This window comes from Coffea arabica, chromosome 9e (assembly GCF_036785885.1).
Source record: "Coffea arabica cultivar ET-39 chromosome 9e, Coffea Arabica ET-39 HiFi, whole genome shotgun sequence".
Lineage (NCBI taxonomy): Eukaryota > Viridiplantae > Streptophyta > Magnoliopsida > Gentianales > Rubiaceae > Coffea > Coffea arabica.
In genome coordinates this window covers 22,421,901-22,433,879 of record NC_092327.1, presented here as the reverse complement: position 1 = coordinate 22,433,879, position 11,979 = coordinate 22,421,901, and positions in this window count along the sequence as shown.

Here is an 11,979-nt window from a genome sequence, read left to right as displayed (position 1 = left end):
TTTCCTTTAGTAACTCCATGTTAAAATGACAAAGTCTTCTATGCCACAACCAAGGATCTTCATTTGAAGCTTTAAGACATTTTAAGCTAGAAGAATCAATTTTATCAAGAATCACAATATATATGTCGTTGAACCTCTTACCTTTGAACACAACATTGTATTTGGAATCAAGCACAATGCATTCATGCTTTCTAAACAATACATTCAAGTCTTTATCACACAATTGACTGACACTAAGCAAATTATAACTCAAGTTATCAACTAAGAGCACATTATGAACAAAAGTTTCACCATCCTTACCAACATCACCTATTCCAATTGTTTTAGCTTTCACATCATCACCAAATGTCACTTTTCCACTTGATCTTGATTTCAGCTTTATGAACAGAGCGGGATCACCGGTCATATGCCTTGAACAACCGCTATCAATGAACCATTTGGACTTGTGTGAGCATATTTCCTGAAAAGAGAAAGTGTTTGGTACCCATTTTAATTTTTGGGTCCATAATAGTTAGCATTATATCTAACTAACCACATGCATTTCATCCCTTTGTTCAGATTTCTTTTCACATAGCAATCACTTTTCAAATGCCCTCTTTGACAACAAAAACCACACATAATGGAAGAGTCCTTAACATGTACTGGTTTGACATATCTTAATCCACCTTTTCTATATGTTGTGAAACCATGTGCATTTTTGTTGTGTGCAAATGTTCTTTGAAAAATAGTAGGATGTGTAGGTGGCATGTTCCTTTTGATAAACTCCTGCTTCCTTGCTTTCAAAGTCTCATCCAAGTTGTCCATTCTCCTTTTTAAATCACCATGTCTTTCGTTCAGCATTTTACAAATATTTGTCTTTCTATCAAGCTCATTCTGAACATTAAATCCGGCTCTTACAAGACATTCATTGTCAGTTTTTAGTTGTTTATTTTGTTGAAGGAGACATGCATTTTCATGAATGAGAAAAGCAATTTTCTGTTTTAGCTGTTTGTTCTTATCATAAGATTCCTTCAAAGCATTATGCAGTTTTTCAACAAAGGATTCAAGATCATCATCTTCTTCATCATCACTTTCAGATTGAGAGTGTATGGAAGTTACCTCATTATCTCCAATAGCCATGAAGGCCATTTGAGCTGATTCTTCCTCTTCTTCAACTTCCCCTTCAGAGTTGCATTCATTCCAAGTAATCTGGAAGTTGTTGAATCTTGGCTTTCGATCAGCTTTTCCATCTTTCATTTTCTTCATGGGGCATTCGTTTGCATAGTGTCCAGGCTGTCCACATTCATAGCATTTGTCCACTTGCTTCTTGTTGAATTCTTGTTTTCCTTTGTTCCTTGCATTTGATGAATAATTTTGGAATTGATTGCTAGGTCCTCCCTTTCTGAACTTCCTTTTATTCAAGATTCTTTTGAAGCCTCTTGTGATGAGAGCAAGATCATTATCATCACCATCCGAATCTTCATCATCCAAGTGAGCTGGATCATCTTCACTTTGAGTAGTCTTTAGAGCAATATTTCTTTTTGCTCTAGCATCCTCTTCCTCCTGCACTTTAGATTTCAGTTTTAACTCATAAGAGGTTAGTGAGTTAATGATAGATTCAATAGGCACAGAACTTAAATCCTTAGCCTCCTCTATTGCAGTCACTTTATTTTCCCATTCTTTGCCCAATGCATTGAGAATTTTTCTGTTCTTTTCTCCCAAAGTGTACTCTTTGCCCAACACTTCGAGATCTTTGATCAAGTCAGTGAACCTGCAAAACATTTTGTCAATATCCTCAAGAGGTTCAATCTTAAAAGATTCATACTTTGTGACCAAGATGGCCTTTCTCTGTTCTCTCACATTGTCACCACCCTCATGGATTTCTCTTAACTTATCCCACATTTCTTTGGCTGATTTACAGCCTTTCACTCTAATTGATTCATTTGAATCTAAGGCACTATAAAGAACATTCATGGCCTTGGCATTCAATGTGAGGTTAGTCCTGTCTTGAGCATTCATTTCAGCTCTCATTTTTGGCCGAAGCAGCCCTGTATCTGCATCAAGAAAGTTAGCTTCATGCGGTCCTTCACTCACAATAAACCACAGTTCAATATCAATAGATTGCAAAAAAATAATCATCCGTTCTTTCCAGCTAACATAGTTGGAGCCACTGAACATGGGAGGCCTAGTAACAGATTGCCCCTCAACAAACATAGCATGACTGGTTGTCATCTTTACTCCAAGCCGTTAGAGCTTAATCTCAAGGAGACCAAGCTCTGATACCAATTGTAAGTCCCACAGACAACCAAGAGGGGGGGTGAATTGGTTTGATTAAAATCTTAACCAAGTTTATGCACTTTTTCTTTAATGAAAATTTACCTTCCTTTTTAGTAATGATCAACCAAGTAGATTAGAAGACAATAGCAATATTGATCAGAGAAGCAAGTTTAGATAATCAATGAAGATTTTATTAAACAGAAATGTAAAATAGAGAAACAAACCAAGTGTCTACCAAGCTTTACCCAAACTTGAAGACTAAACACTAGGAAGAGCAACTTCTCTTTGATGAACGAAGATCAACTAGATGTACAATGGAGGGAGCACTTCCTCCTTGCCCTAAGCCTCACTTAGTCAAGCTAGGAAGTTTTACAATCACTCAGAAAACCCTCAACAAAGCTACACTAAAGATCCTTTCAACCACAAAAGAAATGCTCAACAGAAATTCACACTACTTTAAAACAAATCTGCTTTGGAGACTATTTTCTGGCTAAAATATCTCACTAGATCTTGTAAACAAAGTGTGCCAAAAGTTCCTACTTCGTTCAGACCAGTTTGATTTTAAAGGGAACCAGAAATGGGCTTCATCAATGCTTCCAACGGATAGAAGGCAGCTGAAGAGTCAACTAGCCGTTGGGGCTGTCGGACGTCCGACGATCAAATCATCGTCCGAACCAATCTTCCGATGGCATCCAAGTTGACGTTCGGACGTCCGATGCGTCTTGATCGTCCGACACCGCAGCGTCCGATCGTAGGCAGAGAGTTGGCAAGTCAGCTTGGAATTTTTCGGACGTCCGATGCGGTTGATGAGCGTCCGATGGCAAGCGTCCGATCCTTCCGGACGTCCGATGCTTCCTCACGAGCGTCCGACAGAGCTTCCTTCTTGATGCTCTTTATCCTTTCGGACGTCCGACAGATTCCTTTCGGCCGTCCGACGTGAGTATCCTGTTTTTGCTTCTTCTTTTGGTTGAAATGCATTTCATGACCTATTCATACCTGATTCTTTGATATGTAAAGACACTTATAATCGAAGAAGGTTAGATACATTTCAAAATACCAAGAATAGCAAAATTGTCATACTTAAAGGACAGTATCTTTGATTGGAACAAAACAATGACTAAATTCATTCATTTTATTCCAATCTTGTTTGCCACATCCAAAGCAACGTAGTCAGGAGATAAACGAACATATGCTTTCTTTGTTCCATCAGACCTGATCAAAGTGTTCACTTTCTTGGTTAGTATAAACATTTCAAATTACTTTGTGATCATCAAAACCAAGAATAACAGTAGGCGGTCCACTAAACCCTAGGGTACGCCCAGGGGGAGGTGGGGCCGTCACAGATTTGTTCTTTATCATGAACGAATATGCATTTCCAGTTGGGTCCAAAAACTGGGCAGAATCACTAACCCTAGCTGACATTCGTTAATCTTCACCAAAACTAGAGTATCATCCAATATAATTCAAGATTCAAGTCATCTATCCAATAAAATGCAACATAAGAGAGAGAATAAGAGTTTCTTAGTTTAATACCTTCAAGCTCAAACTAAGTCGACTGCGATAAAGTACACTCCCGACTTAGAAGGTGAGGGACAATTGAAAACACTTCACAATTAATCACTTAGCAATATTCATAATACATACACATAAACAGTTAACACATAATTTGGAAAACACTCACCAAGGATTCAAATGACTACTCTCGAGTCTCAAGTTGGTTTCCTGGTTCATGGCTACTTCCTAGTACAAGTTAATAACTTCAAAGTAAATATATAATTTGTAGTCAATCATTTGTTATTCTTTTATTTAAACTTATTAAAATCAAGTTTGACCTTAAACTATAACTATAACATTCTCAATATTTATTTATCATTTTATTTTCGAAACTTATTGACTTTATTATTTTTAAACCATGAAATACCTATCTTCAAGTTTGTAAACTTGTATAATGTTTAAACTAATATACTTTCTCAATCCAGTATTAATTATGGCTTATAGATACTCCATTTTCCCTTTTAAGACTAACTACGCTCTAGGTTGTTTTTGAATTAAATTTTGTTTCACAACCTTAACTTCTCAAGTTTTATAGTCTCTTAAATATTATAAAAACTAATCTAAGTGATTAGGATCCATTTCGTGTATATAGCCATAACAAATTACCTTAGAGTTTCTAAAACATTATATAAGTCTTCATCTCATTACCAATTCAACCATTCAACATAATTAAGCAATATTACTTCAAAATCCATTAGGTTTGGTAGCTCTAAAACAAGGTTAATGTACATTTATAAATTTTGAGATCTTATAAAACATTTGAGCTAAGATTGAATCATTTCATTCTAATCTTAATAATTAAAGCTGATGGAACTTTTATTTCTTCCCTTTTAGACTGAACTAGACTCTAGTTTGCATGTTATTCTTATTTGTTCCACTTCACTAGCCCTTCGAGTTTTAAATTCTTTAAAGTATTCAGAACAAGGTTAAGATGCTACAAACGAATCTATATATATATATTTATATGTATAGTTGCAACAAATTATCTTATTTAGACTTTTGTTCAAAAACTTCAAGGAAAGTTCATCTCTTCCCTGTTTCGGCCAACAAGTTTAAGTTCCAGCAATGTCATTCAAATTGTTCAAAAAATCTCCATCTTTTACTTGCTTGAAACGCTAAACACATAGCTCATAATTTGCCCACCCAAACTAGAACAAATAACACACAATTCCAGAAAAGAATCCCACCAAAAGCCTCAACTAATTCGGCCAGCAACACGTTACAATTTCCAGCAGTATAGCAATTTAACATATGGTGCTTTCTCCATAATTTTCTTCAGTTTTAACTCCAACTCATCATGCAAAAGATGATTCTCCAACTACAGAGTAAACATGATCATCAATATAAATTTTCACAGCCAAAATTTCAAAGGAAAAATTGATCTGAAGTCTATTTCTCTCTCTCGGTCAAGCTGTGATTGTTTTGGATAGCAATCAGGTTTTAAACAAGAAATTTCTCCATTAACTACTTCATTTCCCATTCAATTCCAACGTGCATGCTAAAACTAAAAAAAATATGCAAGGTATTCAGCTTCAACGTAGGAATTTGGAACCCAAAAATCTGTCAAGAAAATTGGAAAATTTCCTTACTTCATCTCTCAGCTAGCTAGACAGAACCTCCAACTATTTCTTGCAAATATTCTCACTTAAGTTATCAACTCTGCTTTAGTTTCTCAGATAGCACAAGAGTGTAAACATATAGCTTGAATTCTTAAATGAAAATTGTTCCATAATCTCAAATGATAAGCTACATGTCCAGTCCCTTTCTCTCGGATGATGCTATAAGAATTCCAGCAGGTTTCTTTCCTTGTTTTCAACTCAAAGTTCCAACTTTCACAAGTTCCTATAGCTAAATTTCACTTTATCCTAGAAATAAACATTTTCATGCATTTACTACAACATTCTTCCATTTTTCCATTGACAACAGGCTGTAACTTAATCAATCATCTCTCGGTTCCAATAGGTTCAGTCCAGCTTCAATTTTAATCTTAAACCAGAACTTTTCTTCAGTCGAAACTCATTTTCCCCTGCTAAAACTTAACTTGCAGCTTATATATATTCATTTATACTCAGTAAATAAGGATTGATCACAGAAAATTTACCTCTTTCTTTCAAGATTTAATAGTTGCAGACCGGGCAGATTTCTTAGCTTCGGTTCCTCAAGGCCTGCACCAACTCTCCTTCTTTCTTCTATCTACTTCACTCTCATTCGGTTAAGACTGGTAGGTGAAGTATACCACCAAGATTTCGCTCCCTCTCTCTCACTTTTGGCTCACGATTTTGAGGTTGCAAGCCGGAGAAGTGAAGCTAGCAAATGTCTAACTTTCTCTCCCTCACTCTCTCTCGGTTGCAAGCTGAAACAGAAAGGAACCAGAAATATTTTCCTCTTATACTCACTTATCTCTCTGTTTAGAAGGCTTAAGAATTAGAAGAAGGAAATGCTATTCGGTGGTCAACTTTTCCAATTGGTACTACACAATACTAGGCTGTTCCACTCAGGCCAACTGTCCAAATATATTTGGCAGCTGATTTCTCTTTGGTTTTTCTCAATCACCGCCCAAGTTTTGGTTAGCATTTGATTGCCTTACTTCCACTCGATTCCTATTGTAAAATTGCTGATAACTTATTTTCCTTGGCTGCCTGGTTAATTCTTTAGGTTCCAAGGGTAACTTCGTCTTTTAACTTTAATTTATTTGCTTACTAATGTTGTAGTTTTATTATTTTATACATTAACTCCTAACTTTATTTGTGTTTTCTTGGAAAATTTCTTACATTGATTTAGGGTATTTCCATATATTCAATTCATAAGAAATCAATTAGACATATAATTTAATCAATTATATAGTATATGCAACACTTTTGATAATAAATGAAGATAAAATAAAATAAAATATATATGCAATTTTCCAAGCTCTTACATACTTCCCCCCTTAAGAGAATTTCGTCCTCGAAATTCATACCTTCAATCACAAAAGTTCCAAGTATTCCTTCCGCATATTTTCTTCCAATTTCCACATCACTTCATCTAATCATTCATGTTTCCACCAAAACCTTAACCAAAGAGATTTGTTTCTTAGTATTTTCTCCTTCCGATCTAAGTGTTGTATCGGCTGTTTCCCCAAGTATATAAAATTCAACTACTTTAATTATACAATTCCACTACGCGTGATACATAATTAAACAATCTATACCTAAGATAATGTTATAACCCTTAGGTTATCGCTCCTTAAACTTTATATCTCTCACAACTAGTCTATATACAAATGTGTAATAATCAATTATGCATGCATGCAATTGGAGGTAGCTGTAACCCAGAAACACATTCACTCCATATATATCATTAATACAAAGCAAATTCATGATCAATTAAATTACACCACATAACAAAGTCAATTACAGCATATATCAAGCTCAAGTACACTTGAATAAGAAGTCAAACAAGTCTTTTTAAGTACATTCAATATCCAAACATGGCAAAGTTCCGACTCACTCATCCCAACCCTAGGGTTTCTATCCATAATAGAGCTGGTAGATCCCTGAAATTCCTACCTTTATTCACAAAAGTTCAGTTTTTTTTTTGGTTCAAATATCCCAATAATATCATCACATTCACTAGATCTATCAAGTCATGGCTTCATCACTAGTCTGTCCTTTCTTCTAAACGTATGAGCTGACAAATAGATCAAATTTACTAACTTTAACATATTATTCATGTTCTCACCCTTTCCTGCTTCTTGTTATCAATAATTATTATATCCACAACTTGTAAACATGTTACGATAAATATATCTTTAGACTCATAAACTGCAACAATTCACCATAACATCATTGCCCTAATAATCACCACCTACTCCATATATTACATTTCTCTGAATTCCACTGTAAAATAATTCATTTGCTTATTTCATCCATCTAAGCCTTGCCTTAATAGTTAAAGCACCATTAACCTGAGTCTTGACTTACTCTTATCCATTGATAGACATTTATTTTATACTGACTACCGTGTATAATCATCCCAACATAGTCAAGGTGACAATCGTTCAAGTACATTTACTAATCCATTTACCCCATTAGTAACACTAATCAAAATTTCATAGTAAATTGTAGATCTACTACGTCTAATATCAAATCAAATAATATGATCATTACTTAAGTACATCAATGGCTCTTAAGTATTCTAAATGATCTCAAACATTTCATACATTGGCTTTTCTAATAACCTACAACTAGTTATCTTTATCCTATTGGACATTAGCCACAAATAATCCTCCAATAAAATTTAAGGAGCCACAATGTCATCGACAACTCACCTCACATGGCAAATTCGTCAAACTTATCTCACCTCAATTTTGAAAACTCTCCTCAAGGTTTAGAGCTATTCACAACTGCATAGTTCTTACTTAAACTACGATTTCACTCAAATTCTAACTCTAAACCTATATTTTGGGTAAGAGATGGCATATATTCCATTTACCATTGAACGACTAGTAAAATTATTCGTCTTAGAAACAGAATTGGCACTAATCTTCAAGATCTCACTATTGGCTCTTCACTTTTAACTTTCAAAAGCTAGACTTGGTCCTTTCGATTCTACTTTACCAAATTTAATCATGCTTTCTAGTCCCATCATAGTGCAATATACTGAATTCTTCACAATTTGCAAATACACCATTGAATGAAATATCTGGTACTCGAGTACAAGAATCTGACAATAGGATAATTCACAGTTCAGGCTGGCCAGTCCCAAGAGTAACTCACATATATTTGAGATTCCTACCCGACGTATATATCTAATTCCCTTAACAATAGTAATTAGTTCAACACTAAATAGGCCAGTCCCCACAGTCTGAGAGCCCTCTCCTGGCTTGAGATCATTAAGAGCTCTGATACCATCTGTGACGACCCCACCTCCCCTTAGGGCGTACCCTAGGGTTTAGCGAGTCGCTTGCCCAACTCTCGCCAGAACTCACTCATTCATAGCTCGAGAAAATAACTTACATTCATCGAAAATAATTAACACAACCATTTCAAACTTAGTATATACATCAATGCTCAAATCTAGCTACAAGGCTTATACACGCCCAAATACATTAACGGGTTAACAATCCAAGTACAATCAACTCTAGTCGGGTGTTAGCGCGAGTATAATTCAAAATTCAAAACTAGACTACTCTGTAAAAGTCTCACGCCTCGCTCGTACCCCCTGTAAGGAAAACAAATGGGGTGGAATGAGCTAAAAGTCCAGTGAGGTTCCAAATAGCAAATTGACCATTAATTAAAAGTGAAAGTATCCGCATAGTAAAATAGCGAGTATAACAAGTCAAGAAAATAAGCAATAACACTTCATATGGCCAAACATTAAATATTCAGTATTTCACATAAAAGGATATAGTTGCTTTTGCAAACCAACTCTACCATTGCTTGATCATATAGTAGTTGACACTCCGTCAACTTTCAAGTAAGGTAACTAGTCCAGTAGCACACCACTTAACTCCAATCTCCGTCCACCAACCAAACCCCTTACCAGGCCCGAACTCCAAAATAAACACTGGTGATAATACTCAAGTATACTGATTAGTCGAGGAGATAACACTCCACTTGACAACACTAGATACCCATGGTTCGTTATCTAATCGACCAAGCCCTTGCCGGCTCGATTCGATTAACTAGCCAGTGGGGTTTGGGTCCTCAAGAAGTCGATGAGATACATCTCCAATCAACTGAATCAAGATAAAAGTATGGAGACGGGAATGAGAGGTACCTCTCACTCAGATCGAGTGTGGTACATACTGCCGCTCAGTACTTACAAGTCACGCACAAGTATCTCAAGTCAATTGCAACAATAAACAAGTACATATCACATTTGGGCAAGTGCGATAAAGTACACCCTTGCCCGATCATACCAATCACATATCATTTGATCATATTGGTCAAGTATTGAAAATCAGTGTCCAGTTCAATCAGGTATTTGGAAGCACTCACCAAAGATTTAGTGCTTGTCAAAATCACGTTCAGGTGTAACTCCTTGGTTAGAGTCCAAATCTGCGATACAATATCATTTAAAAGTTTGAAATCACTAGGGTTCGAAACTTAAGAGTTTCGCTTTAAACAGATCAAGTAAATGAGACTCGTTTAGATAGGATTCACGTTATGTATCAAACACTAGAAAATTCATGCTCGCTCTTTTGGTGTTGCTAAAGAAGCAACTAAAACTTTGGAATTCGCATTTGAGTCTAAAAGACGAGGAAAATATATTCCGAGTGGTCACCATTTTCATTTTTCCAAGGGTATGAGTTTCAGCCAAATTTTAACTTATATACCTTTACGAAAGAAGACTCGAATACCATAGACAATCCAAGTTCAAGTCGACCTCAAATCTTCGCTCAAACCGCGAGTACACACGCCTAACCTTCGAGTGAAAATTTGGGCAGCATGCCCTTTGTATTTAGCTATTTTCCAGCCATTTATGGCTTCATTATTTTCCTCAACTCAGCCCAATTCAACATATAAGCAAGCTCAACATAATAGCTGTTCAACTAGACTCAATATTATCCAATTACAAGTCAATTCAAGCAGTGTAACCATCCAAATTAAAGGTAGAAGTTCAAATAGCCACATAGTAGGTTTGACATCTCTTGACAGTCACAACTGAAGCTATGCATATCGGATTGGTGTAAATTTTATGGCGCTTTGAAGCTAAGACAGAGACCAACATTTCCTATGAAGACACCGACACCCAGTTCTTGCATCTTCAAGGTCAAAAATTGCAATCTCAGAGAAAATAGAAGACTGTCAGCTAATCTGGGTATTTGGGCAGTCAGGGGTATTTTAGTCATTTCTTTCGCTACAGTACTCCGATTGAGCTGAAATTTTACAGGAAGCTAGCCAACTCAATTCCCTAAAACTTTCATGTTTTGAGTAAGAACTGATTTGTTCTGATTATGAACGAATATGCAGTTCCAGTTGGGTCCAAAAACTGGGCAAAATCACTAACCCTAGCTGAAATTTGTTAATCTTCACCAGAACTAGAGTATCATCGAATATAATTCAAGATTCAAGTCATATGTCCAATAAAATGCAACATCAGAGAGAGAATAAGAGTTTCTTAGTTTAATACCTTCAAGCTCAAACTAAGTCGTCTGCGATAAAGTACACTCCCAACTTAGAAGGTGAGGGACAATGGAAAACACTTCACAATGAATCACTTAGCAATATTCATAATACATACACATAAACAGTTAACACATAATTCGGAAAACACTCACCAAGGATTCAAATGACTACTCTCGAGTCTCAAGTTGGTTTCCTGGTTCACGGCTACTTCCTAGTACAAGTTAATAAGTTCAAAGTAAATATATAATTTGTAGTCGATCATTTGTTAATCTTTTATTTAAACTTATTAAAATCAAGTTTGACCTTAAACTATAACTATAACATTCTCAATATTTATTTATCATTTTATTTTCGAAACTTATTGGCTTTATTATTTTTAAACCATGAAATACCTATCTTCAAGTTTGTAAACTTGTATAATGTTTAAACTAATATACTTTCTCAATCCAATATTAATTATGGCTTATAGATACTCCATTTTCCCTTTTAAGACTAACTACGCTCTATGTTGTTTTTCAATTAAATTTTGTTTCACAACCTTAATTTCTCAAGTTTTATAGTCTCTTAAATATTATAAAAACTAATCTAAGTGATTAGGAGCCATTTCGTGTATATAGCCATAACAAATTACCTTAGAGTTTCTAAAACATTACAGAAGTCTTCATCTCATTACCAATTCAACCATTCAACATAATTCAGCAATATTACTTCAAAATCCATTAGGTTTGATAGCTCTAAAACAAGGTTAACGTACATATATAAATTTTAAGATCTTATAAAACATTTGAGCTAAGATTATCATTTCATTCTAATCTTAATAATTAAAGCTGATGGAACTTTTATTTCTTCCCTTTTAGACTGAACTAGACTCTAGTTTGCATGTTATTCTTATTTGTTCCACTTCACTAGCCCTTCGAGTTTTAAATTCTTTAAAGTATTCAAAACAAGGTTAAGATGCTACAAACGAATCTATATATATATATTTATATGTATAGTTACAACAAATTATCTTAGACTTTTGTTAAAAAACTTCAAGGAAAGTTCATCTCTTCCCTGT